The sequence below is a fragment of the Oratosquilla oratoria genome, chromosome 17, assembly GCF_046742065.1.
Source record: "Oratosquilla oratoria isolate Oo_2021 chromosome 17, ASM4674206v1, whole genome shotgun sequence".
Classification (NCBI taxonomy): Eukaryota; Metazoa; Arthropoda; class Malacostraca; order Stomatopoda; family Squillidae; genus Oratosquilla; species Oratosquilla oratoria.
Genome location: NC_134793.1, coordinates 58,445,591 through 58,469,943, shown reverse-complemented (window position 1 = coordinate 58,469,943; position 24,353 = coordinate 58,445,591). Strand labels below are relative to the sequence as shown.

Genomic DNA, 24,353 nt, shown 5'->3' with positions numbered 1-24,353 from the left:
AACCTGCACTGTACGTTGGTAACCGGGCATAGAGACGTCTTTACTCACTGAAGGGTGCACGACCGCCTCGATGAGATGTTTCTCAGTACCCAAGTGCAGGTTGAATTCAACGATGTCGAATCTCTGAGGTAGTTCAGTCTTGTTGAAGGAATCAAGGCGGCAAAGCACGGTTCCCTTTGGTTTGAGGTCAAGTTGGTCCACGACGGAAGGGTGAACAAACGTCCGTTGAGCTCCGCAGTCAGCGAGTACTTGTGAGATACATTTCTTGCGATCTTTAGTGAGGTGTCCGGTGAAAATAGGCAGAGCGACAGTGCTCGGTACTGCTCGTGGGATGAGGGCTGGGTCGGCGTTCTCAGTTGCGTTGTCAGGAGTTGTCGTAGGTTGTGACTCGTCTTCTGTGGGGACCGAAACAGTGGTTCCAGGATCAAATGGTGTTATGTGAGGACCTCGAGCGTCATTATCAATTTGTGTAGTCCCAACGATGATCGGGACTGCTTCCGGTTCTGGAGGTGAAGTGTCATCTGGTGCCGTGGAAGTGCTGACTGACGTTCGTAAGATGGGAGCCGAGTGTAATGAAGAGGGGGTGGAGGTGGTTTCCGGGGCGTGGCCTACTGGGGGCGTGGCACAGGAGCTGTCGTGGTGAGAGCTGACAGACGTGGATGAAGTAGAAGCAGAGGTGGCATCTTGTGTATTTTCTATGAGGACTGGTACTGGTTCCGGGTCCTGAGATAAAGTGGCATCTGGTGCCGTGGAAGTGCGGATTGCAGCTTGCGGGACGGGAGCCGCGTGCATTGAAGAGGGGGTGCAGGCGACTTCCGGGGCGTGGCCTTCTGGGGGCGTGGCACAGGAGCTGTCGAGGCGAGTGCTAGTAGACGTTGTTGAAGTAGTAGAGGTGCTCTGAGAGCTTGGGGCGTCAGTGGCAACTTGTATATTATCAATGAGGACTGGTACTGGTTCCGGGTCCTGAGATAAAGTGGCATCTGGTGCCGTGGAAGTGCTGACTGAAGTTCGTAAGATGGGAGCCGAGTGCGATGAAGAGGGGGTGCAGGTGGCTTCCGGGGTGTGACCTACTGGGGGCGTGGCACAGGAGCTGTCGTGGTGAGAGCTGACAGACGTTGATGTGGTGGGAGCAGAGGTGCTCTGAGAGCTTGGAGTGTCAGTGGCAACTTGTGCATTCTCAATGACGAGGACTGGTGCTGGTTCCGGGTCCTGATGCAAGGGGATATCAGGTACAGCGGAAGTTTGAACCGACGTCGTGATGGGGACTGTGGTCGTCAGAGGGTGCTCAAGCACTGCTTCAGTGGGTGCTGAAGAGGGTTCCAAGACGGTTGGAGTGACAAGGATGGGAGCCATGTAGATTGAAGAGGGAGCACTGGTGGAAGCAGGGGCGTGGGTTACCTCTGGCGGTGCTCTGAGGGCGTCGTGGGAGCTGGTAGAGGTTGATGGTGTGGGGGTTGTGGTGCCATCTTGGATTGCTCTCGTGCCAAGTGGCGCTGGTTGCAACGGAGGATGGTAGGGGGACTGGTGATGAGGGGGGTAGGCTCCCGGATACTGATAGAAGGGGGGGTAATACGGATGGTATCCTGGAGCTTGTGGGTAACCAGCAGGAGGCTGAGATGAAGCCGCGCTGTAGGGGGGAGTGTGGGCGTGGCTTAACGGAGATTGGTTCCAGAGGTGAGGAGGAACTGCATTCTGTGTAGGGGAAACGATGATGCCGTTGCTTGTTATGCTGATGGCTTGAGGGCATAGGGGGGCCTTATGGCGCTGGCCACATTTCATACAGCCTGCCTGGAAGTCGCAGCGGTTCTTCAGATGCCTGTTCGAGTAGCAGATGGTACACTTGTTTAGTGCTAAAAGTCTGTCGGTGCGGGTGGAGATGTCCGGGAACGTCGTACAGTGTGACGGCCTATGTGGGCCGCCGCAAAACAAACAGTTGGCGCGGTGCTGTGCTTCGTCGGGGACCGCAGGTGCCGGTTGTGGGGGCGTGGGTACAGGCCGTCCAGTGCTGTGCCTTGACGTATGACCTTGACTCCTCGGTGGTGTCGGAGCACTCGTCAATGTCTGTCGAGGCTGGCGTGTTGATGATTGAGTAGGAACGGGTGTAGGTGTAGCTGCGGCAACTGGGCGTACCAACACCGGGGTATGGAGTCGACTGCCCGTGATGGCACCCGAGTAAACTTTGAGTGCTGATTGAAGCTCTGGTGCACTAAGTTCAGAAGTGCCTTTGAACAGGTATATTGACGAAAGAACCTGTCGGGGTAGTTTCGGCACTAGGACATCCTCTACAAATTCATCGGAGGGCTTGTCCTACTGCGTTCCTGTACCTTTCGCCCAACTCGTCCCAATCGGCGAGGAACCTTGACAAGTCCTCACATTCGTCCGTAGGTGCGGGAATGGCGACGAGGCGTTCCTTCAGACTTCTTCGTACTGCCAAGGGCTTGTCATAGGCATCATGCAGCCGTCGGGTGGTGTGTTCATACGCGTTGTTGTTGAACACGGGGTATCCAACAAGGCGCTTGGCACGCCCCGTTAGAGAGCGCATGAGAGCGCTGAACTTTTCTCCCTCTGTGTATCTATTGCTTTCGTGAACAATTGTCTTGAAAATGCTCCACCAGCTGGAGAACATTTCCAGATCCCCATCGAAAGAGGGTGGATGGGTTTCTTCCCTTATGTATGTGACAAGGGGGCTTTGATTAAGCTGGCTGTTTGACGCTTGAACGGCGGTATCTGCGCCGTTCACTCGCGCATCTGCTCGGACTTTTAGGTTTAAAAGGACCTTCTTGTGCGGTCTCAATTCCTGTTTGAGTTTTGTGATTTGATCATCGGGAGTGTGACGGGCCCAGGCGGGCTCCAATAACCGCCATGTTTGGTGATGGTCTTGACCTTCTTGATGAATTTCCGTTGCCGCACTGGGACTCAGGCTCTCAACGTTGATAGTCCCGTACGTTTCAGCATATTCCGTGACAGCGTCAAGGAAATTCTGCGTGATGGCAATGAGCTCGGTCAGAGTTGCGTTCGTAATTGCGTCTTCGTTAGGGCTGTAGTAAGACATGGTGGCCGCCGAATAATGCACTGGCACAATAGGTTGATTCTATGTGAAAAGGTGGCCGTCTGAGTATGCTTGCGGTCACTGAATCATAAGCTGAGAGGGGGGGGTCCGCTCTCTCTCTAAAGAACGATGCAATTAGAGTCGAGCGAAAGAATCGCGCAACGAAAATGGAGAATCGAAGGGGGTGACTACAGAAGATTGTGCTGTCATACGAGCTGGTCTGACAAAGGAGGTGGGAGAGTGGTTACTCGCGTGAAACCGCGAAAGTTTAAAAATAAGGCCGCTTGAATCCGGGCCGATGCGAGCCGTTAGCGTCAGGTCATCCGTAACGGTAACGGCTAGGCTTAACACAAGGACGTGGTGGCGGATGGCGCCAAAAAGGGAGGCTTAACTATAACGCCGCTTTGGAAGGCTGGGCCGAGCCGAAACTAAATTAAGCCGAAAATGGCTGAACTTAAAATTACGATGTGCGGCTGAGGATGCCGCTGAATGAAGTGGCCGGGCGGAATTACCCGTGAAAAAGGGACCAGTGTAATTTCAGCACAATCTAATTCTACTTAGGGGGCGAAATGTTGCACAAGAGAAAGGTAAAAGTAGGAAGGGTAAATTAATGTGACATAAAATTACTATATCATGGTTGACCTCGTGCGTGCCTTAACGAGCAGGAGTGACTCCTGTACAGTGCATTGAGTTGCTAACCTATGCGCAGGGAAACATGTTGTGATTTTCTTAATGAGTTGTCATACTGATTATTGAACTTGTCAGGACACTTTACTTGATTAACTAGTCTGTACATAGGTAATGGAATGAATATCCGGTTCGAAGGACCACTAGCGAGCACGTGACGCAAATTCCTGGACAGTGGAAGAAGGTGGTAGATGAGGTGGTGTGGGTAACACGTACCTTAAGTGATTGATGAAGGGAGGGGGAAGATAGCTGCAGTTGGGGAACCGAAGTCCAGGCGATTTTTATCACATCTCGGGACCACTCGCCTTCCCTCCAAGGCAAGCGTGAGTAAATCAAAGAGGGGGGAGGGGTATGATGGGACAACTCATTAAGTGAACCGTCCTAGGCTAATGAAACCCAGAACTCCTATTGTGAGTTTTAATGAATTGAATAATTAAACACTAAAATTATGCTACTTGACATTAAATAAGGGTTTTAACAGTTGGATTCACACATACATCCTATCTATCCTATATCACTCCGCGCCTATCTAGGGGTCCTATCTATTAAATACTCCTTGTTACTTGCTATTATCCTTAGAGGGTCTCTGCTGGGTGAGGGGATGACTTCCATGGGGTACTGTTCCTCGTTCTGGCAGGATGCTTTTGCTATTGAAGTATATCATTGTTGTCGATCACGGCGGGAACCCAGGTCATCCTTTGTGATTAGCCTCGTGGAGGGGGAGCAGGATTGAACACGTAGGAGGCTTCTCGTGTACGCTATCCAGTTCCTTTCAGGTCAGTGTCCCGAGGAAAGGGGGTACAGATACGTACGTGACCCCTTGATACACAAATGTTTGGTTCACTGGAGGCTGGAGGCCTCTAGTCACTATGATAGTCGGGATGATACACACAGCACTCCACCTGATAAGTTCGGAGGGGGATTTGACCCGCTAATACTCCTTTAAAGTCCACAGTGCGTAAGCACTCACTTAAGGATGCAAATCCTTAATAACCACATGAGGGAGGATAGGGCGCGATTTGGCTCTCCAGGACGTGAGCGGCCCGAACCTCCCTGATTGACTTTAATGGGTAGACTGCGCGTGTCCTGCGACAGGTCAGGTCACGATGTCCGCTAGCCGGCTTCCGACGTTGCCAATAGTTCTATGTCTCCGTCCCTAGTTGTGAAGGGTACTACGAATAATGTTCATGTGGGAGGTGACACAGTTGCAATTGTTCTTTGAGGTAGACACTGTTCACGAGCGGGTTAAACACAATCCTAATTATTCTAATTGCCTAGCTTAAACAAATATGTGGCAGCGCGCAGGGGGGGGGGGAGGGGGTGTGTTTGAGCGCTTTGTGTGGGCGCGAAAACCGTTGAGCCTGGCTCTGAGAACACAAATCAAAAGGGGGGGGGGTGTTTCTAGATAATTAGAAGTCTCTCCCTTCGTTAAGGCACTGAAATTGATTGTCAAAAATGACATGACAGATAAAGAGGATAACGAGGAGGAGAAAGGACAGGATGCAGCTACTAGAAGTCTTAAGGACTCTGGTAATTCCCCCGAGTATAGGGAATAAAGGGCCGTAGTGGTGAGGAATCGGACGTGAGAAAATGGGAAGGGAGACAACGAGCTGGGTGTCACAATTTTAAAAATTGTGACAAAAATAAAAGAAACAAAAAATGAAAATAATGTAATTATCCAATGCATTATTATAGAACATTTGATATGCATTACATAACAATATACAATTGGTATAATAATAGTGTTATCTATTTTACAATCATAACATTTCCCACCTTTGTTGACAATATCACTTTGAACACAGATCTTTTTACCTTCATTTAAGAGCACTTATTAAAAAGAATATTCATGCTGTCTCCAGGAATACTGACATACTATAGAGAGGGATAAGGTTATATACAGGTTATATACAGGTCATATCATTGTAACCTCACACCAAACATGCTCAAGAGATGTTACCAGATAAAACAACCTGGGGTCATAGTGACCTCAGCTGACTTATCTTAATCCTTCCAGACTGATGTTGCCAAATGATACGAAGAGCTATGTTCCGAAATCCCTGGACAGTGGAAGGAGGAGGGGGTGGTTGAGGGGCATGAGAATTCTCATACACTGGGAAATTGGTGAAGGGGGATAGCTGCAGTTGGGAGCCAAAGTCCAGGAAATTTGGGACGCCGGCCGGGACCACGCACGTTCCCTTCAAGCCGAGCGTGTAATTTCGAAGGACCAGAGAAATGTTTCTCAAAAAAAAAAAAAAAAAAAAAAAAAAAAAAAAAAAGGGGGTGCAAACTCATGTAAATCACAGTCCTAGGGCTAATTAAACAGAACCAATTATCGCTAAACTCTCACAACAGTTTCTGGGGAGAAGGGGGAGCAAAACTACCGAAGTATTTACTGGAGGCCTTAAGACTTCCAGCGCTTCCATAGAGCGAAGGAAAAGTAATAGCTGAAGGGGCTGAAAAAGAGACGAAAGAAAATGGGAAGCACTAGGCAGTGCATCACAACACCAAAGTTGTGACAATCTATTTTGTTCTATTTTACACTTTTTCAGCAAAACTCATTAGTTCACCATGTCATGTTCCATGACGCGTCGCTGACACAAAAGGGACGCCACAAGCTACATTCTAGCAAGAGCCACATTGCTCATCCTAAATGGGTTGACCATTGATGTTGGATTCAACCAATTAGTGGGTTATCTTAAATTAGAAAATAAGATTTTTTTTTTTTATAAATTGTCTGTACATTATATAAATGCCCTAGTTCCAGGAGCCTTGCTGCGCGGACGGCGGAGTACAACATTGAGGCTTTCTCCCCTCAGAGGTCAGAGGGCATATAAACAAAATGACACTACGAAATACTGTCCTCGCATGTGTATTTATGTTCTCCCAGTAGTCCAGATAGCTAATGATTGAAAATTTGTAAGCCTTCTTCAAACAAATAAAATAGGATTGTGTGAAGCCATGCAAATAGGGATAGAATAGGCTTATATAGGCATACATCGGCACCTGTCCCTGGCACCTGTGTTATGCGGTCGTGTTATAAAATTAAGAAGAAGCGGGCAATGATTCTCTCTGACTCCCGACCACGTCCCGTTCTCACTCTCGGAACTTTTTATAAGAAACTCATATTTTATATTACATCTATGTCGAAGAAGAAAAACCCAAAAAAAAGGGTCGAGCATGCTAAAAGTCGTGACATACAAATGGAGGCCTTTTTTCTGGGGTCAATTTTCTTCTTCACTGGATGAAATAATTAGGGCGTGCAAAATAGTCGAGAGGAATTAGGAAAAAATAGATAAATTAGGTCGCAAAGTGAATTCAAATTATGATCTATCATAGAAACAGAAGCGCGTCCGCCATATTTGTTGTTTTCATACATAGTGCGTCATACTTGTTTAAAATACGATTGGCCTTCGAATAAAATAAAGAATGTCTCGTTAAAATAGTTCAAGCAGCAGCGAAAATAATCATGACTTCGAGGGATTTTCATAGGTAGGAGGGAGATATTGTGATGTGCGAGACGATATGAGAGAGAAATGAAGTAAGATACGACAGTAGTGAGAGTTGATAGTTGATCGACTTTGGTAATTTTGCAGAGGATAAAAACGTAACTTTTCTTTAATCAAATTACATGAAAATCACACATTTCAAAGAAAATTGGTCAAATAATGCAAACATATGCTAATTTCTATATAAAATTATACATTTGAGCAAAAGCCCTCATTGTTTGGGTTTGGTCGGCGTTGGTCGACGTTTAGTGAGACCGGTAGAGAGATATGTGATATGAAAGACGATAGGGGAGAGGAATATTATGATGTTCGAGATGAAAGGAGAGATATTGTGATGTAAGAGACAATAGGAGTGAGAGGTATTACAATGTGAGAGATGGTAGGGGTGAGAGCAGAGTAGATGATGAAATTAATCAGAGACAGGGAACAGAAGAACTGGTCATGCGACTTCAAGGAATTCCCACAAGTTAGGGGCAAATATCATAGTAGGGAGGATGACAGGAGAGATAAGATAGATGAAGGATTGCCAAGGATAAGAGATATTACATGGAGGAAGTTAGGATTGAAAATGAAAGACTTCCACGGGACAGAATCTCGAAGGGAAACAAATAGGGTTGGAGCAGGCCAGCCTGTGCAATGGTCAGCTGGGGGTGAGTAGTGTGGGAAGTGTAGTGGATAGTATCATAAAAGTGAGTCATCCCCAAATTTACTGAAAGGGATCCAGAATTGTTCTTTTCTACATTTGAAGGCATAGCGAAACAAGTAAGATGAATAAAGGCCCTCTGGTCAGCAATGATAAGATCTTTCCTAACCCCAAAAGCCTTAACTGTGTACACAGTGTTTGATAGAGATGGTATATATGATTATGATCACATTAAGAGTGAAATATTAAAGGCATATGAGATTTTCCCCAGGGTATTTCAGAAAGAAATTCAGGGAAGATAGGAAGGATATTGGTTATAGATATATAGATCTAGCCAAGGATGTGAGGGGTGACCTTGACAAATGGATGCATGTGGAAAATGTGGTAAATCTCGAGATGGCCTTGGAAGTGATAGCAATCGAACAATTCCTTGACTTAACCCCCTGGGGCTAGGGGGTGTAGTATAGAATATAGCCCCCGCCACGTCGGCTGCGTGTCGTAAGAGGCGACTAATGCTGATCCCTGGGCGGCGCTCTTGTTTCCCTGCACAGGGGTTCCTATTAAACTTCCTTTTCCACTCTTCTCTTCTCTTCCACTTGCTGTCCCCTCCCTCCGACCTAATTTTCAGCCGCCCCTCTCAGTAGCGGCTTCATAGACATTCACCACATCAACCCCTCATTCATAATCACTTTAAAGAAAGCCCTGTGGCGATGGCTAGTGACAACGGGGGCAGGAGAAGGTGATCTCTGGGAGCCTCAAGTCACGAACTACACATAGGCGATGTGGGCAAGAAAAGTCGCTCTTGTGTTGGGATTGAGGCAACAACACTGTTCAGTAGCTACCCACATGACTGAGCAGCCCTGTTCAGGATCCACTCTGCTCACCCCACATGGGGAGAGGGCTAGAAAAGGGGCCCTAAAAATAGCTTGCCTCATTTCTACCTGACTGGGGAACCGCCCCCAGTAAGGTCACCCTCATTGCGGTCAAGACAAACCCATAAATAATAACGACCCTGGCTCGAACTCGGAACTGGACCAACTCCCTGCAACTCCAGCTTCTTCCGATAACGACTCTAGCCCACCTAAGGACCATTCTTCTGAACACTCAACAGAAATCACTGGGACACCAGGGTGATAAAATTACTGGTGGTAATCCAAAGAGCAGAGTACTTTTCTGCTCAAATATTTGCTTGACTCTTGACTATGAAGAGGTTTATCTCTTAAGCAAGAATTATGGAAGAGTGGAACGAATCAGACTGAAACTTTCAATTGATGGTAGTTCATATGACTGCTACATAGTATTTGATGAAAATAAATCTGCACTTGAAGCATTGAATGGATTAAATAACCACCTTGTGAATAATTCCAAGATCAAAGCTCGCCTTTTTAATATAGACAACTTGAAAAATGAGAAATACGACTTTATTCCAAAAGAAGAAGAAACAGCTCAAAGTATGCCCCCCAGGAAGTCTCCTGCCATACTCTGGTACGTTGCAACATACAGAGAGGACAGGGAGAACTTCTTGAGCGCCTCAGAATGTATTAAAAATAAAATAGGTACTGTCCCTTATGAAAACCTAAAGAAATATAGCAGGAGTATCCTGATAAAAGCAGGTAATGATACCCAAGCCAAGCTTCTATCAACCTTCAGACCCACCAATCATGGCAACATAAAGCAAATAACACCCCATAAGAGCTCCAATACCTGCAAGGGCATTATTTTCTCTGAAGACCTATATGATTTCTCTGAAGAAGAAATTTTGAAAATGTGCCCTGAGAATGTACATGAAATAAAAAAGCTAAGAGGAAATAATAACTCCATCCTCTTATCTTTCTCTACCACAGTCCTCCCTGATGTAATAGTCATCAAACACTCAAGATTCAGAGTCAAGAAATATAAGCAACGCCCAACTCAATGTTACAACTGCTTAGAATATGGTCACATCATCTCAAAATGTAACAACAACAAAAAATGTGACAAATGTTCTGAAGAGCATAGGGAAGACAGTATCTGTGCAAATGTTCCATACTGCCTCCACTGCTCTGGTAATCACTTCCCTAGATCTAAGGAATGCTCACGTTTTAAATTTGAACAAGACATCCTCGAAATAGCCAATTCTGAACATATCAGTATTGGCAATGCAAAGCGGAAACTAATGGGAGCCAATAGAAACCCCAACTCAACCTATGCTGACATAGTAAAGAAAATGAAAATAAAATTAGATAATAACTTCTCAAATCGTAACACTGTCGCACACAAGGATGTTTTAACTGGAAGTCCCAAAACCCAGACTCCAATACCTAACACTAGTGCAGCAGCAAACCCTATTAATAGTGTGGACCATGATAATATTTTGCCTGATCCTAATAACCATTCAAAAATTAAAAAGGCTAGCTCACAAAACAACCCTCGAACCACCAGCAACCTATCTGCTAAGCAAAAAACTAAGAATATGCCACCTAATAGTAGATCAGTTGATGAAAAAGAAAAGGATCTGAAACTAGAAACAAAATCTAAAATAATAACAATAGAAAATAAACAAACCGATAGGGCTGAAGACTCTGATGGATTCCTAGAACCACCCATCAAAAAGAGAGCAAAAAAACAAAGAGAACACAACAAACTCTGATTGTGATACCTCCAATACATTTGACTCGCTCATGGAAACAGATAATACTACACCTGAAGATACTACTTCCATACCGCTTCCCCAAACTACTGGCAAGATGGAAACTGCCAAGGGAAGTCTACCAACTCCCGTACATCCCCGAAAAATCTTCTTGAGAACCTTCCCCTATCAAGTACTCATGAAAGGCTGAAAGAATCTCAACCTTCCAAGATAAAAAGACTACAGAAAAGCTTCAATCCCCAACAAACTACTCCCTCTAAGGGAAGAGTGTCTGTCAGAGGGAAAAAATAACCTATTCCAAATTCAAAGATATCCTACAGTGGAACTGCAAAGGAATAAGAGCCAGATCAGAACAGCTAAAGATCATACTACATGATTTTAATCCAGGAATAATTTGTTTACAGGAGACAAAGATAGGCAATAACCCGTATAATCCTGGATTAAACTACTCTACATACCATTCGCCTCCTCCTCCAGGAGATATTGCCCATGGTGGAGCAGCAATAATGATTCATAAATCAATACAACACACAGTCTTAAATCTTGTGACATCTCTGCAAGCTGTGGCTGTTGAAATTATACTAGATAAAAAGATTACTATATGCTCTCTTTATCTTCCACCTAAATATGGATTCACAGAACATGACATACAAGACTTAATTAACCAGCTCCCAAGCCCATTTTTATTGCTTGGTGACTTCAACTCTCATAATCCTCTCTGGGGAGGTAGCATATTAAATGCTGAGGGGAAATTAATTGAGAAGTTTATTGACAATAATCCTATCACCTTGTATAATGATGGATCCATGACTTACCATAACACTCACAATAATACAACCAGTGCCATTGATCTAAGTATATGTTCATCCTCCATCCATCTCGATTTTATATGGTCTGTCAATGAGTATCTTAATGGAAGTGACCACTTCCCCATCCATCTCAAGTATGTCAAAAATACCCCCAACAGAATGTCCCCCTAAATGGAAGGTTCAGGAAGCAGACTGGAATATATATAAAAATAATATAATTTTAGATCAAGATTTTAACTTTTGACAGTCATATAGAAGCATATAAATTTCTTACTGAAGCAATCTTAAAAAGTGCTGAGATTGCTATTCCAAAAACTAAAGGGAAACCCAGTAGACCTACAGTTCCATGGTGGAACAAAACCTGTGGAGTACTGAGAAAGATAACCCGAAAATGTTATTGACAATACAAAAATAGTGGTTCAACACAGCAAGATTATATATAAACATGCTCTTGCTAAGCAGCGCAAACACTTCAAGAAATCAAAGCGAGAATCATGGCTTCACTACATAAATGGAATTAACTCTAAAACCCCTTTGAGTGTAGAGTGGAGAAAAGTGCGAAAGCTTAGTAGCAAGTTCGTTCCCTCACCTCTACCTACGCTTAAAATAAATAACACACTCATTACAGATCTATATGATGTTGCAGAAAATTTAGGTGAATACTTCTCCAAAATTTCTAGTCCAGAAAATCACTCACTCGAATCTCAGAAAATTCAAAATGCTCAGATTTCTCTGGATCTCAACTCAAATAGCAGAGAAATCTATAACGTAAAATTCTCCCTACAAGAATTTAAAGAAGCTCTTTCCTGCACAAAAACTACAACCCCTGGTGAAGACACAATATTACACGAAATTATCAAGAATCTCCCAGAAGATGCTAAGACCTTTCTTTTAAAAACCATCAACAGAACCTGGGAGACAGGTATATTACCTAAAAGCTGCAAAACTGCCATTATAATACCTATCAAAAAGCCCAATAAGAATCCTTTTTATCCATCTAGCTACAGGCCCATAGCCTTAACCAGTTGTGTCTGCAAGTTAATGGAAAAGATGATAAATACCAGACTTGTTTGGTACTTAGAATCTGAAAACAAACTTTCACCCTTCCAGTTTGGTTTCCGTAAGAACAGATCCACGCTGGACCCACTGCTGAGACTAAACCAAATCCAACAAGGATTCTCAAAACAGTGTCAAACAATAGGTGTTTTCTTTGATCTCGAGAAAGCCTATGACACAACTTGGAGATTTGGAATTATCCAACAACTAAATAAAATAGGCATCCGAGGTAATATGCTGAGATTCATTAACTCATTTTTATCTGATAGATTATTAAAGGTTAGAGTTGGCAATAGTCTCTCGAAACCATTTATTCAGAAGGAGGGTGTCCCCCAAGGAAGTGTCTTGAGTGTCACTTGTTTTGCTGTGGCAATAAATAATATCTTAGAAGAAATTGCACCACCTGTAAAGGGCTCCCTTTTTGTGGATGACTTGGCAATTTATTGTACAAGCTATGATGCTATTTCAGCCTGCAAGCATTTACAAAATTCAATTAATGCTGTTAGTAGATGGGCTGACTCATGGGGCTTTAAAATCTCAACCATAAAAACCACTGCTGTATGTTTTACTCGACATAGACAAAGAGAAGTAATTCCAACCTTAAATCTAAATGGAACCATTTTACCATATGAAGAAGAGGTAAAATTTCTTGGCATGATTTTTGACTCAAAATTGACTTGGACCAGCTATATTGATACCCTGAAGACAAAAGCCAGGAAATCATTGAACATCTTGAAAGTTATATCTAGCTTTAGTTGGGGAGCAGATGAAAGATCACTGCTAATGTTATACAATACTCTTTGCCGATCCAAAATTGATTATGGTTGTCAAATTTATTCCTCCGCTTGCAAAACTAGACTGAAGGAACTTGACACAGTTCATAATATGGGCCTTAGAATATGCTCAGGGGCATTTAGAACATCACCAGTAGAAAGCATTTATGTAGATTCTGGTGAACTGCCACTTGACCTTCGTAGAGAGGAACTAGGACTAAGACTTATTTAAGATCAAGACAGAACGTAAAAACCCTGCCTTTGATATTATCAAAAATGTAAATGGTGATGATTTTAAAGGTTCTAGATCTTCAAAACCCCTTCAAGTCAGAATGAATGAACAAGTAGATGATATATCTATCAAGACCCAGAATGTTTTTCAAGTGGGCTATCCACATATTCCCCCTTGGATTACCCCTGAAATATCAAAATGCTCTATAGAGGTAACCAAAAGGAACATTCCCATTGAGCAGGTGAAGTCTATATTTTTAGAACATGATAAAATACATGAAGAACACATAAAGATTTATACTGATGGGTCCAAATTGAATAATGGAGTTGGATATGCTGTCATCCATGATGACACATCATACTTATCTAAACTTCCTGATTCAGCCTCCATATTCACTGCAGAAATAACAGCAATTAATCATGCTTTAAAAGTAATACATGAAACCAAAGGAGATGCAGTTGTAATTTATTGTGACTCAAAGAGTGTCTTGGACAGTATTAGCTGTTTTAATAGCTTTCACCCTTTAATACAAAAAGCTCAGGAGTGGCTATTTCATGTTTCCTGCCGACACAAAGAGGTTAATTTCTGCTGGGTTCTATCACACGTGGGAATCCATGGTAATGAACTAGCTGACAAGGAAGCAAAGGAAGCTGCACAATGTATCAACATGCCAAATACCAAGATACCACATTCTGACATGAAAAGAATAATAAAATCCCATATTTTATAGTTTTAGCTAATAATAAGTATAAAAATATTAGAAATTCCATAAATCTATGGGTCTCTGATTTTAACTTGAACCGCAAAAAGCAGGTTATGTTAACCAGATTAAGGATTGGACACACCCCTAACCCATAAATTCATCCTGGATATCGGCGGTGCACCTGAGTGTACTCATTGTGGCACTTTGATGTCAGTTGAGCACATTCTGGTGCACTGCCCAAATTTTTTAAATATGTAGACAAAGTACAATCTTCACTCAAAATCTCTCAAAGAGATTTTGGGTGAAGAAGCTGATATTGATAAATTTTTTGGATTTTTAAAAGAAACAAATCTTTTCAATGAAATTTAGATCTCTATTATCAAAACCATTTTATTTACTTCTACTTTTTATCTATTTATTTTTTAAGCAAATTTAATGATTTTATATTTTATCAAATTTTAATCTTTTACTCACTCACCAATCAGTCATGACGGCGCTGAATGACCTCCTCGGTCCCAGTGCCTGGCCTCTGGCCTAAATATCATACCATACTATACCATTCCTTGACTTACTGAGCAATGAAGCTAGTTATATGTAACCATGCATAAATGTGAAACGTTATTACAAGCGGTGAATTTTGCAGAAAACTTTGTGCTAAGAACAAGCAAAAGTAGGAAGAAAGGCATGATACAAACTCAAAGGTGTGAGAACAGAAGCGTGTATGCGACTCCATGTCAGAGATATGGGAGGCTGCAAATAGAGGATAGTTGAAGAAGGCCAGTCCAATGTTTCATTTGTGGGGGATTTGGGCACAGAATTCAGGATTGTTATGCTAGGCAAGGTAAACAAAGGTACTGGTAGGAAATGGGAAACAAGTAAACTAGGCAGGAAATAATGTGTGTAGAAGGTAACAGGAGGGATGTGAATCAGAGTAGATGTTACACCTGCTGAGCTTACGGTCATGGGATGGAAAACTGCTCAAAGGGAATGGAATGGAATGAAATGATTCAAGGGTTGTCTGGCATCGTGACAGCAAAGGTCATAGACGCCGAGCCCCAAGGGAAATGGAAGCAAAGGGGATACACAAGACTGGAGACAAGAAAAGGACAAGACAAAAGAGAGGGGAGTAGCAGGGAAGAAGGAAGATAGCCTTTGCTGTGTAGGTGAAAATAGGTTAGACAAGATAGAAAAAACAGGAGTCAGCCAAGAGTGGCTACCTTATGTGAAAGATGACAAGATAGGAATAGAGGCGAGTGAAAGGAAGTATGTGGTCAAGGCTCTATGAGACAGGCATCCTGAACCATTGTGAGGCCAGATGTGATATCAGTATTAGAAAATAGGCATGGTCAGTTCATCATGGGATAAGCTGGAGGAGTGACAACATCAGCACCCATAGTTAAAGTAATACTTGAAATAGATGGTCAAATAGCGAACATTGAAGTAGGAGTAGCAGAACTTTCAGTGAAAGGAATAGATGTCCTCCTTGGAAATGAAGTAGGTGAGATTGTCCAAGTTAGACTCAAGATGGTAGATGACCCTATGACCAGACAGAAGGACAACAATGGAGCCGATACGGAAGACCCTGTGGTAGTCATCATCAGATCTCAGGCCAAGAAAGCACGAGAGGAGGATGAATGAGGTGATGACAACCTGAACCCGCTTTTTGACGCAGATGCTGCAGACAAAGTCCTGAATGAGTCATGAAAGGAACTTGGCAAGGAAGAGAAGCAGGTAGTAACAGAAGATGTAGGAGGAGACCAGGAAGGCAATGCCCAAGCAGAAGTGATCTTTCAGAAAAACATAAACAGATAAGAACTTATCAAATTACAACAGGAGGACCCAGAGCTGGAGGAGGTGTGCCATGCAGCTGAGGAGGAGTAAGAAGAAGGTAAATACAGTGAGACCAAGTTCATCATGGAAGATGGTGTACCTCTAAGAAGGTACAAATCCCCAGAAAAGGTAGAAGGTGACATTATCCCCCAAATCGTAGTTCCACGAAAGATTAAGGAGATTGTGAGGCTAGCTCATGCAACTTCATGCACCCACCTTGGAATTACCAAGACTAGACTATAAATCTTGATACATTTCTTCTGGCCTCGGTTGTCAGACGATGTAAAAAAAGTGACTGGGTGATGTGTTGTGTATCGAGTGACTGGGAAGTCAATTGACACATCCAAGAAGGCAACCATGTGCAAAGTTCCTGTCATTGAAGAACCTCTGAGTAGAGTTGTAGTTGATTGTGTAGGACCCCTCCCAAAAACTAAAGCTGGGAAGTAATTTCTCACTGTACTATGCAATTTCATAAAGGCCAGGACAATTACCAAGGCGTTAATGTTGTATTTTAGTAAGATGGGTATGCCTCGGGAAGTACAAAGTGACAGAGGTACTAACTTTTTAAGTGAGATATTCAAAGGGGCCTGGAAGGCTTCAATATAAAGCATATGATCATGTCAGCATATCACTCCCAAAGTCAAGGGAGTCTTGAGAGGCTCCACAGAACATTTGAGTTAAGAGTTTGAGAAAGATTAGGATGAAGGCATACTTGGTGTTATATGCCAATAGAATAACTGTTGTGACTTCTCCTTGGTGCTGTGAAAAAGAATAACTGTACATGAGGGTCTAGGATTTTCTCCTTTTTATTTGATGTTTAGTAGAACCCTGCAAGAACCTCTTGCATCCTTATATGAATTGATGTTATTGGGGAGTTCAGAAGATAACTCTCCCTACACAAAACTTGTAGATACTATGAGAAGTTGAAAAAAATTAAGCAGATAGCAAAAAGAAACCTTGAAAAGTTCCAAATCACTTACAAAAGATATTATGATAAATTTAGTTAGGAGGGAATTAAATGTTGGGAATTATGTATTGATGTTATCTCCTTAGAAGACCTCATTACATCTAAAGTATGAGGGACCATTCACGGTACTTGAGAGAAAGAGGAGAAACAATTACTTAGTGCAAAATCCAATGATATAAATTGTCTGTACCTTATATAAATGCCCTAATTGCAGGAGCCTTACTGCACAGATGGCAGAGGAGTACAAAATTGAGACTCTCCCCTCAGAGGTCAGAGGGCATGTAAACAAAATGACATTACAAAGTAGTGTCCTCGCATATGTATTTATGTTCTCCCATTAGATAGGTATTGATTGAAAATTTGTAAGCCTTATTCATACACAAATAAAGAAGTAGAAGGACTGTGTGAAGCCATGCAAATAGGGATAGACTAGGCTTATAGAGGCACACATCGGCTCCTATCCCTGGCACCTGTGTTATGCGGTCGTGGTATAAAATTAAGATGTGGGCATTGATTTTTTCTGACTCTTGACCGCATCCTGTTCTCACTCTTTGATCTTTTTGTAAGAAACTTATATTTTTATATTGTGTAAATTAAATTAGCTTGCACCTCATCATTTTATTTACATCCATGTCAAAGAAGAAAAACTTATAAAAGGGGCAAGCACACTAAAGTTGTGACACACCATAAGTTCTGCATATTCCTTTACTGAGACTGACATTAACCTTGAAAAAAAATTAACAGGTAACTATTATGACTCAAGAAATTTTAATAAGGAAACACATGTCATCATGATATATACATTTTGGTGGAAATCTTAATTTCTCTAACTTTATCATTCATTTTCAATGCAGGAAAATGACTAGTTGTTGGAGGGAAAATGACTGGAGGGATTTTGTCTGGGGGGAAATGATTGGAGGGAAAATGTACTGGATTCCTAGAGCTTCACAGAATGAAATACAACTTCCTATCTAACAGATAACTTTCAAGATAGCAGAGTACACTGTTAATAATTCCAATTTCCCTCAAATCATCAAGTAGGTATCTGTGAACAGTGTCAAAAGTAGCACTCAAATCGAGAAGAACCAAAATACCACACCCCTATCCATTACTTCTTACAGATTAATAATCACAGAACATTTTGCAGTTTCTGTAGAGTAAAACTGCTTTTAGCCAGACTGTCAGGCAGTACTTGGGTTCTCCTCAGAAAATCCACTAATTGATCCACCACTACATATTCAATATCTTTAGAGAGAAAGGATAGATTTGAAATTGGGCAAAAGAACTTAACTCTTGGTTTCCTTTCAACACCAGTTTTATGATCTCTCACTTCTAAGCAGGGAGTTGGCTTGAAGTAATATTAGTAATTACTATTATTATTACAATAGTAATTACTATTATTATTATTACTATGTAGTGGTAGACAGGAGTATAATAGGAAGAGTTAAGGATGTACATGTGCTAAGGGGAGAGGGTGGGGGAATATCAGATCATTTTTTGGTGGAAGGTAAGTTGAGAGTGGAGAATAGATGGAGAAGGAAGAAAAGGACAAAAAGTAGGGAGATGCTTAGAGTGAACTCTTTAAATGAAAAAGAAAAGGGGAGGGAGTACAAGAAGAAGCTGAGAGAGGAGTGGGAGGGAGTGAAGGATAGAGTAGAGCTAGGAGTGGAGGAGGAATGGGGATGGTTCAAGGAGGGAGTCACAAAGTGTGCAAAGATGGTGTGTGGAACAAGAAGGATGGGAGGAAATAGAAGGAAGGGTAGTGAATGGTGGGATGAGGAAACAAAGAAGGGTGTAGAAGAGAAGAAGCGAGTTTTCACAGATTGGTTACAAAATAGGATGAGGGAGTCATATGAGAGGTACAAAGAAAAGAGAAGAGAAGTAAAGCACAAGGTAAAGGAGGCAAAGAGGAGAGCAGATGTGAAATGGGGTAAGAGTATGACAAAAAAATTGAAAGTAATAAGATGTTTTGGAAAGAAATTAAGAGGAAGAGGAGGCGAATCAAGTAGAGAAGAAAAGGTAAAAGGTGTAGATGGAGAGATGATAATGGAAGAGAAGGCAGTAAGGGGAAGATGGACAGAGTATTTTAGGGAGTTGCTAAATGTGAAGGAGGATAGGGAGGGAAAGATAGTTGCAGTGGGAAGTGCTAAGAAAATGACTGTGATGAGTGAGGAAAATGGAGGAGAAATAAGGAAGGATGAAGTGAAGGCAGTTGTTAAGATGATGAGAGCAGGTAAGGCAACTGGTCTCGATGGATGCCATGCAGAATGTCTACAAAAAAGGAGGTACAGTGATAGTGGACTGGCTGGTGAGGTTATTTAATGTTTGCTGGAGAGGGTAGAGTGCCGGAGGACTGGAGGAGTGCCTGTTAATTCCCCTTAACAAGGGAAAAGGGGACAAGTGTGAGTGTAGTAGGGAAGGCTTATGGGAGGATCTTGATTGAGAGGATTAGGAGAGGAACAGAGGGAGTGATTGGTGAGGAACAGTGTGGATTTAGGACAGGTAGAGGTTGCATAGACCAGATTTTTGTGGTAAGATAGATATGTGAGAAAGCTATAGGAAAAGATAAGGATGTTTTTTGGGCTTTTATGGATCTGGAAAAGGCTTATGACAGGGTAGACAGGAAGGCACTGTGGGAGGTTCTGCAGATATACGGGATAGGAGGAAAGCTTCTAGGAGCTGTCAAGAGTTTTTATGAGAGTAATAGAGCATGTGTCAGGATTAGAAATGGAGAGAGTGAGTGGTTCGAGGTAAAGGTCGGACTTCGTCAGGAATGCGTTATGTCGCGCAGGCTGTTCAACTTATACATGGATGGGGTGGTGCGAGAGGTAAATGTAAGGGTGGTGGGTCAGGGATTGGAGATGTTTAAAGAAAATGGAGAAAAGTGGGAAGTGAGCCAGCTGTTGTTCAACTTATACATGGATGGGGTGGTGCAAGAGGCAAATGTAAGGGTGGTGGGTCAGGGATCGGAGATGGTTAAAGAAAATGGAGAAAAGTTATTTGCGGACAACACTGTGCTTGTAGTAGCATCAGAGGAGGGATTGAGGAAGTTGGTGACAGAGTTTGGGAGAGTGTGTGAAAGAAGAAATTGAAGATAAATGTGGGTAAAAGGTGATGAGATGTACAAGGAGTGAAAGTGGCAGCAGACTGGAAGTGAGCAGTAAGGGAGAGCAACTGGAGGAAGTGGACAGTTTTAGATACTTGGGTGCAAATGTGGCAGGAAAGGGTGGAGTGGAGGTGGAGGTAGAATGTAGATTAAGAGAAGCAATAAATGCCTTGGTGGTTTAAAAAGTGTAATTAGGAATAGACATTTGGGAATGGATGCTAAGAGGAGATTGTATAAAGGAGTGATTGTGCCAACAGCACTGTATGGGGCAGAAACATGGAACATAAGAGAGGAAGAGAGAAGGAGTTTGAATGTGTTTGAGATGAGGTGTCTGAGAAGTATGATAGGGGTTACTAGGCTGGATAGAGTGAGGAATGAGGAGGTGAGAAGGAGAACAGGGGTGGTAATGGAGTTGGGAGTTAGGGTGGATGAAAGAGTATTGGGATGGTTTGGACACATGGAAAGAATGAGTGAAAAAAGACTAGTAAAGAGGTATGGAAGGCAGATATGGAGGGAGTAAACATGAGGGGGTGACCTAGGATGAGATGGATGGATTGGTTGAAAGGGGCCTTGGGGAAGAGGGAGAAGACGAAGACAGGGGTGAATAGAGAATGGTTGTATATGGATGATGTTGTGATGCATGAGGTGGAATGGGTGGGGGGATGGGGGTGAGGTAGTATGTGTGAGAAAAATTTGACGCAGCCCAAAGTGATTTCTCCCTGTCTTCTCCTTTTCTACAGGGGGTGTCACTGATTTAATGAAGCGGCCTTGCTGTGGATGTGCTGTGTCTTGCGACACTGCCTCTGACCCAGGGCAGTGGACAAGATGCAGGGATGACCTGTCATCCAGGAGGTGTCAAGATAAGAGGGAGGGTGGAGGGGAGTGGAGTGTATTAGGGATGGAGTGGGTGGGAATGGTTTTTATGCCTTTTTCTTTTTGGCTACCTCCCTTGTAAGGGGGAAAAAGCCTTTGGTATATGTATGCACTATTATTAATATAATAAATGAATATATAAGAATAAATAAAACAAAATAAAATGCTGCATTATCAATATCTGATATGAGCATTGGGTCGATGGGACAGTGAGTCTTCCTCCCTTTCCTGAGGACACAAATGAGTTTATCTCTACATACAGTCTTGAAGCACACCAGTCTAGACTCAGCATAATATCTAAACACAGTATATCCAGACATATCACTAAAACCTGATGCAATATTAAAAATATTTTATTCTTGAAAAACTGACAAAAAGCATTAGCTAAAGATCTATCACTAAGGCCATCTGAGAGTCTCAGTTTTTCCATAGAGACCATTAAAAAGGTTGTACAATTTATTCATATCAGATGCTGCCTCTTGAATTCTATTTTGGTCATACGTTGCTTTACTTTTTTTAATTTGTATATTGTACTAGTTTTTTACATTCTTCCCACGACCATAGTCTTTCTTCTATGCCATTCAACCTCTTTATGTCTTTTTTTATTTCTCATATTCAAAATCTAAATCTGTCCATTGAACCATGGATATTTGTGCCTAACTATAACAGTCTTCTCTAAACAAGGGCGGCAATTATCATATGTTACTCAATTTACATGATCATAAGCATCTGCAATAAAACTAACACAGTCTGACTTATTTTTCATTATGAACACACACATCATTAATATCATTATGGAAAATGTGACATACACTATCAATATGAGACTTAGGAGTAAAATTTGTCTTCCCTCTAAATCTTTTTATTACCTTTGTCTCTAGTAGCAAGAGTTTCAAAGTTATAATTTTATACATACATATACCAAGCACTTTTTCTCCCTTATATGGGAGGTAGCCAAAGTCAAAAGGCATAAATCTACTCCCACCCATTCCGTCCCTACTTCCATTCACCACCCCTCCCTTCCTCTTTTCTTTGCTCTTCCTAGATGACGGGTCATCTCTGCGTCTCACCCATTGCCCTGCATTAGAAGCAATGCAGTAAGGCTGCTTCATTTAATAGGTGACCCCTGTTCAAAGTTATGGATATTATTTAAACACTTAGAAAAGCACTTAACTGTTTATTGTCCTTCAAAGGCACATAAGTTTATGTTATGACAATAGTTTACACATCAACCTCTCTACACTGTGGCTTCACCATGACTGACTTGCAATGGCGTGGCGTCCCTTAGCACGGGAAAAATCTCTCAGGCCTAGCAACTGAACTTTGTCATATTACATGCAAATATGCACAGATCATACAACACTGGTCTACAAGGTTTTTGGTGTTTAGGAAATAAAAGTCATTCCTATACCTATAGGAAATTGGTCTCCTGAATCCAAAAATAACTTTCATTTTGACCAATCGGGTCTAGTTTTGAAGTTACCAAATTTTCGTATAATCACAATGTGAGTACATCCACTCTAATTTTCTTTGCCATATCTAATTCTAATTTTGTATTTTTCCAGATTTTTTGAGATGTGGTGAATTCAGCAACAGAAAATGAGCAAGATGTCGTCTTCCAGAAGGTTTTGCATAAATTCTCCAAATGTGTTTTGTCACGTTTGTTGAGAATACACTTTGCAAGAAAATCTGAAAAACATCACGGACTTTGTTAAAAGAGCTTATATGGCATATTTTGGGGTCAAGCAGCTGGGAGACCAAGATAAATACTGGGCACCGCATAGTATTTGCAAACAATGTACAGAGCATATGCGACAGTGGACTAAAGGGACAAGGAAAAGTATGAGATTCGCTGTACCAATGGTGTGGCGGGAGCCCAAAAATCAGCTAGATGACTGCTACTTTTAAGCCCTAAATTTGAAGGGTATTAACAGGAAAAACCGACAAATGCTTGTCTATCCTAATCTTGCTTCAGCTATCAGACCGGTTCCACACAGTGAAAAGCTTCCTATTCCTGTCTTCAGTGTCTTGCCTCAGATAACTTTGCCCTCAACTGAAGAAATCTCATCATCTGAAGATGACACTGGAGACGAAGACTTTTCAGGTACGACTTTACCTCAGCTTTTCTCCCAGGAGGAGCTGAATGATCTAGTTCGTGACTTGAACCTCCCAAAAAACTCAGCAGAACTGTTGGCTTCCCGACTGAAAGAAAAGAATCTTCTAGAGAATGGTGTCCGTATAACCTTTTATCGGAGTCGGCATGAAGAGTTTCTTTATAAAAGAGGGAGAGTTGGTTTATTGCAGAGATATTAGTGGGCTTCTTAAAAAACTTGGTATTGAGGAATATAAACCAGATGAATGGTGTCTTTTCATAGACAGCAAGTGTAGTTTAAAAAGTGTATTGTTGCACAACGGGAATTTGTATGGCTCTGTCCCACTTGCCCGCTCAACAACTCTTATGGAAAAATATGAAGAAATTAAGTTAGTTTTAAAGAAGATACGGTACCATGATCATAAATGGGTCATCTGTGTTGACTTGAAGATGGTGAATTTTCTCATGGGACAGCAATCTGGTTATACCAAATACCCATGCTTTCTTTGCATGTGGGACAGCAGAGACTGAGTAAACCACTATGTTAAGAAAGACTGGCCGCCTCAAACAAATATGGTTCCATGTAGAGCTGTCAATATTTTGGAAGAACCTTAAGTTGAGCGAGATAAGATAATTTTCCCCCCTTTGCACATCAAACTCGGACTGATCAAGCTGTTCGTCAAAGCTCTTGACAAAAATGGGGAGTGTTTCAAATATATCTGCTATGTATTTCCAGAACTGACGATTGAAAAACTGAAAGCAGGGATTTTTGATGGACCACAAATCCGTAAGCTCTTGAAGGACACAAACTTCATGAAAACGATGAGTGAACCTGAAGCATCAGCATGGTGCGCATTTGTTGAAGTAGTGCAAAATTTCCTTGGGAACCAACCACAAAAGTGACAACTATAAGGATCTTGTTGCCAACTTAATATCAACTTTTGGTGAAATTGGTACAAATATGAGCATCAAAATACATTTTCTTTTCAGTCACCTTGATTGTTTTCCTGAAAATCTCGGAGATGTTAGCGATGAACAAGGCGAACGATTTCATCAGGACATCAAGGAGATGGAAACTCGGTACCAAGGACGTTGGGACTCTGTGATAATGGCAGACTACTGCTGGTGTTTAAAACGAGATTCACCAGCGGCTCAACATTCACGGCGCACAAAGAAACGTAAATTTATTCCTTGAATTTTCTGCCATAAAGCTTTTATTTTATTTTTATATTTGTGCTCTTTTCTGTATAATGGCCTCGCTATTTCTTCCTATGTTTTGTTCATGTATGAATAAAATACTTTGTTAAGGAAACAGTCTTGTTTAATTCCAAAAGCCACCAAATATCAATTGTCGTATACTGTTCGAGAAGATTTTATGAGGATTTTTATCATCCA

General features: G+C 42.0%; 1 protein-coding gene and 1 long non-coding RNA gene across 2 annotated transcripts in view; one reads left to right on the top strand and one right to left on the bottom strand.

Annotated features, from left to right (window-relative positions):
- The window catches only part of LOC143034658 (UDP-xylose and UDP-N-acetylglucosamine transporter-like), a 251,693-nt gene that overhangs the window by 193,283 nt on the left and 34,057 nt on the right, over nt 1–24,353 (bottom strand). The window lies entirely within an intron of this gene.
- On the top strand, nt 7,097–22,749 carry LOC143034656 (uncharacterized). The gene is made up of 2 exons (XR_012967271.1): nt 7,097–7,228; nt 22,432–22,749. It is a non-coding gene; the product is annotated as an uncharacterized LOC143034656 (long non-coding RNA).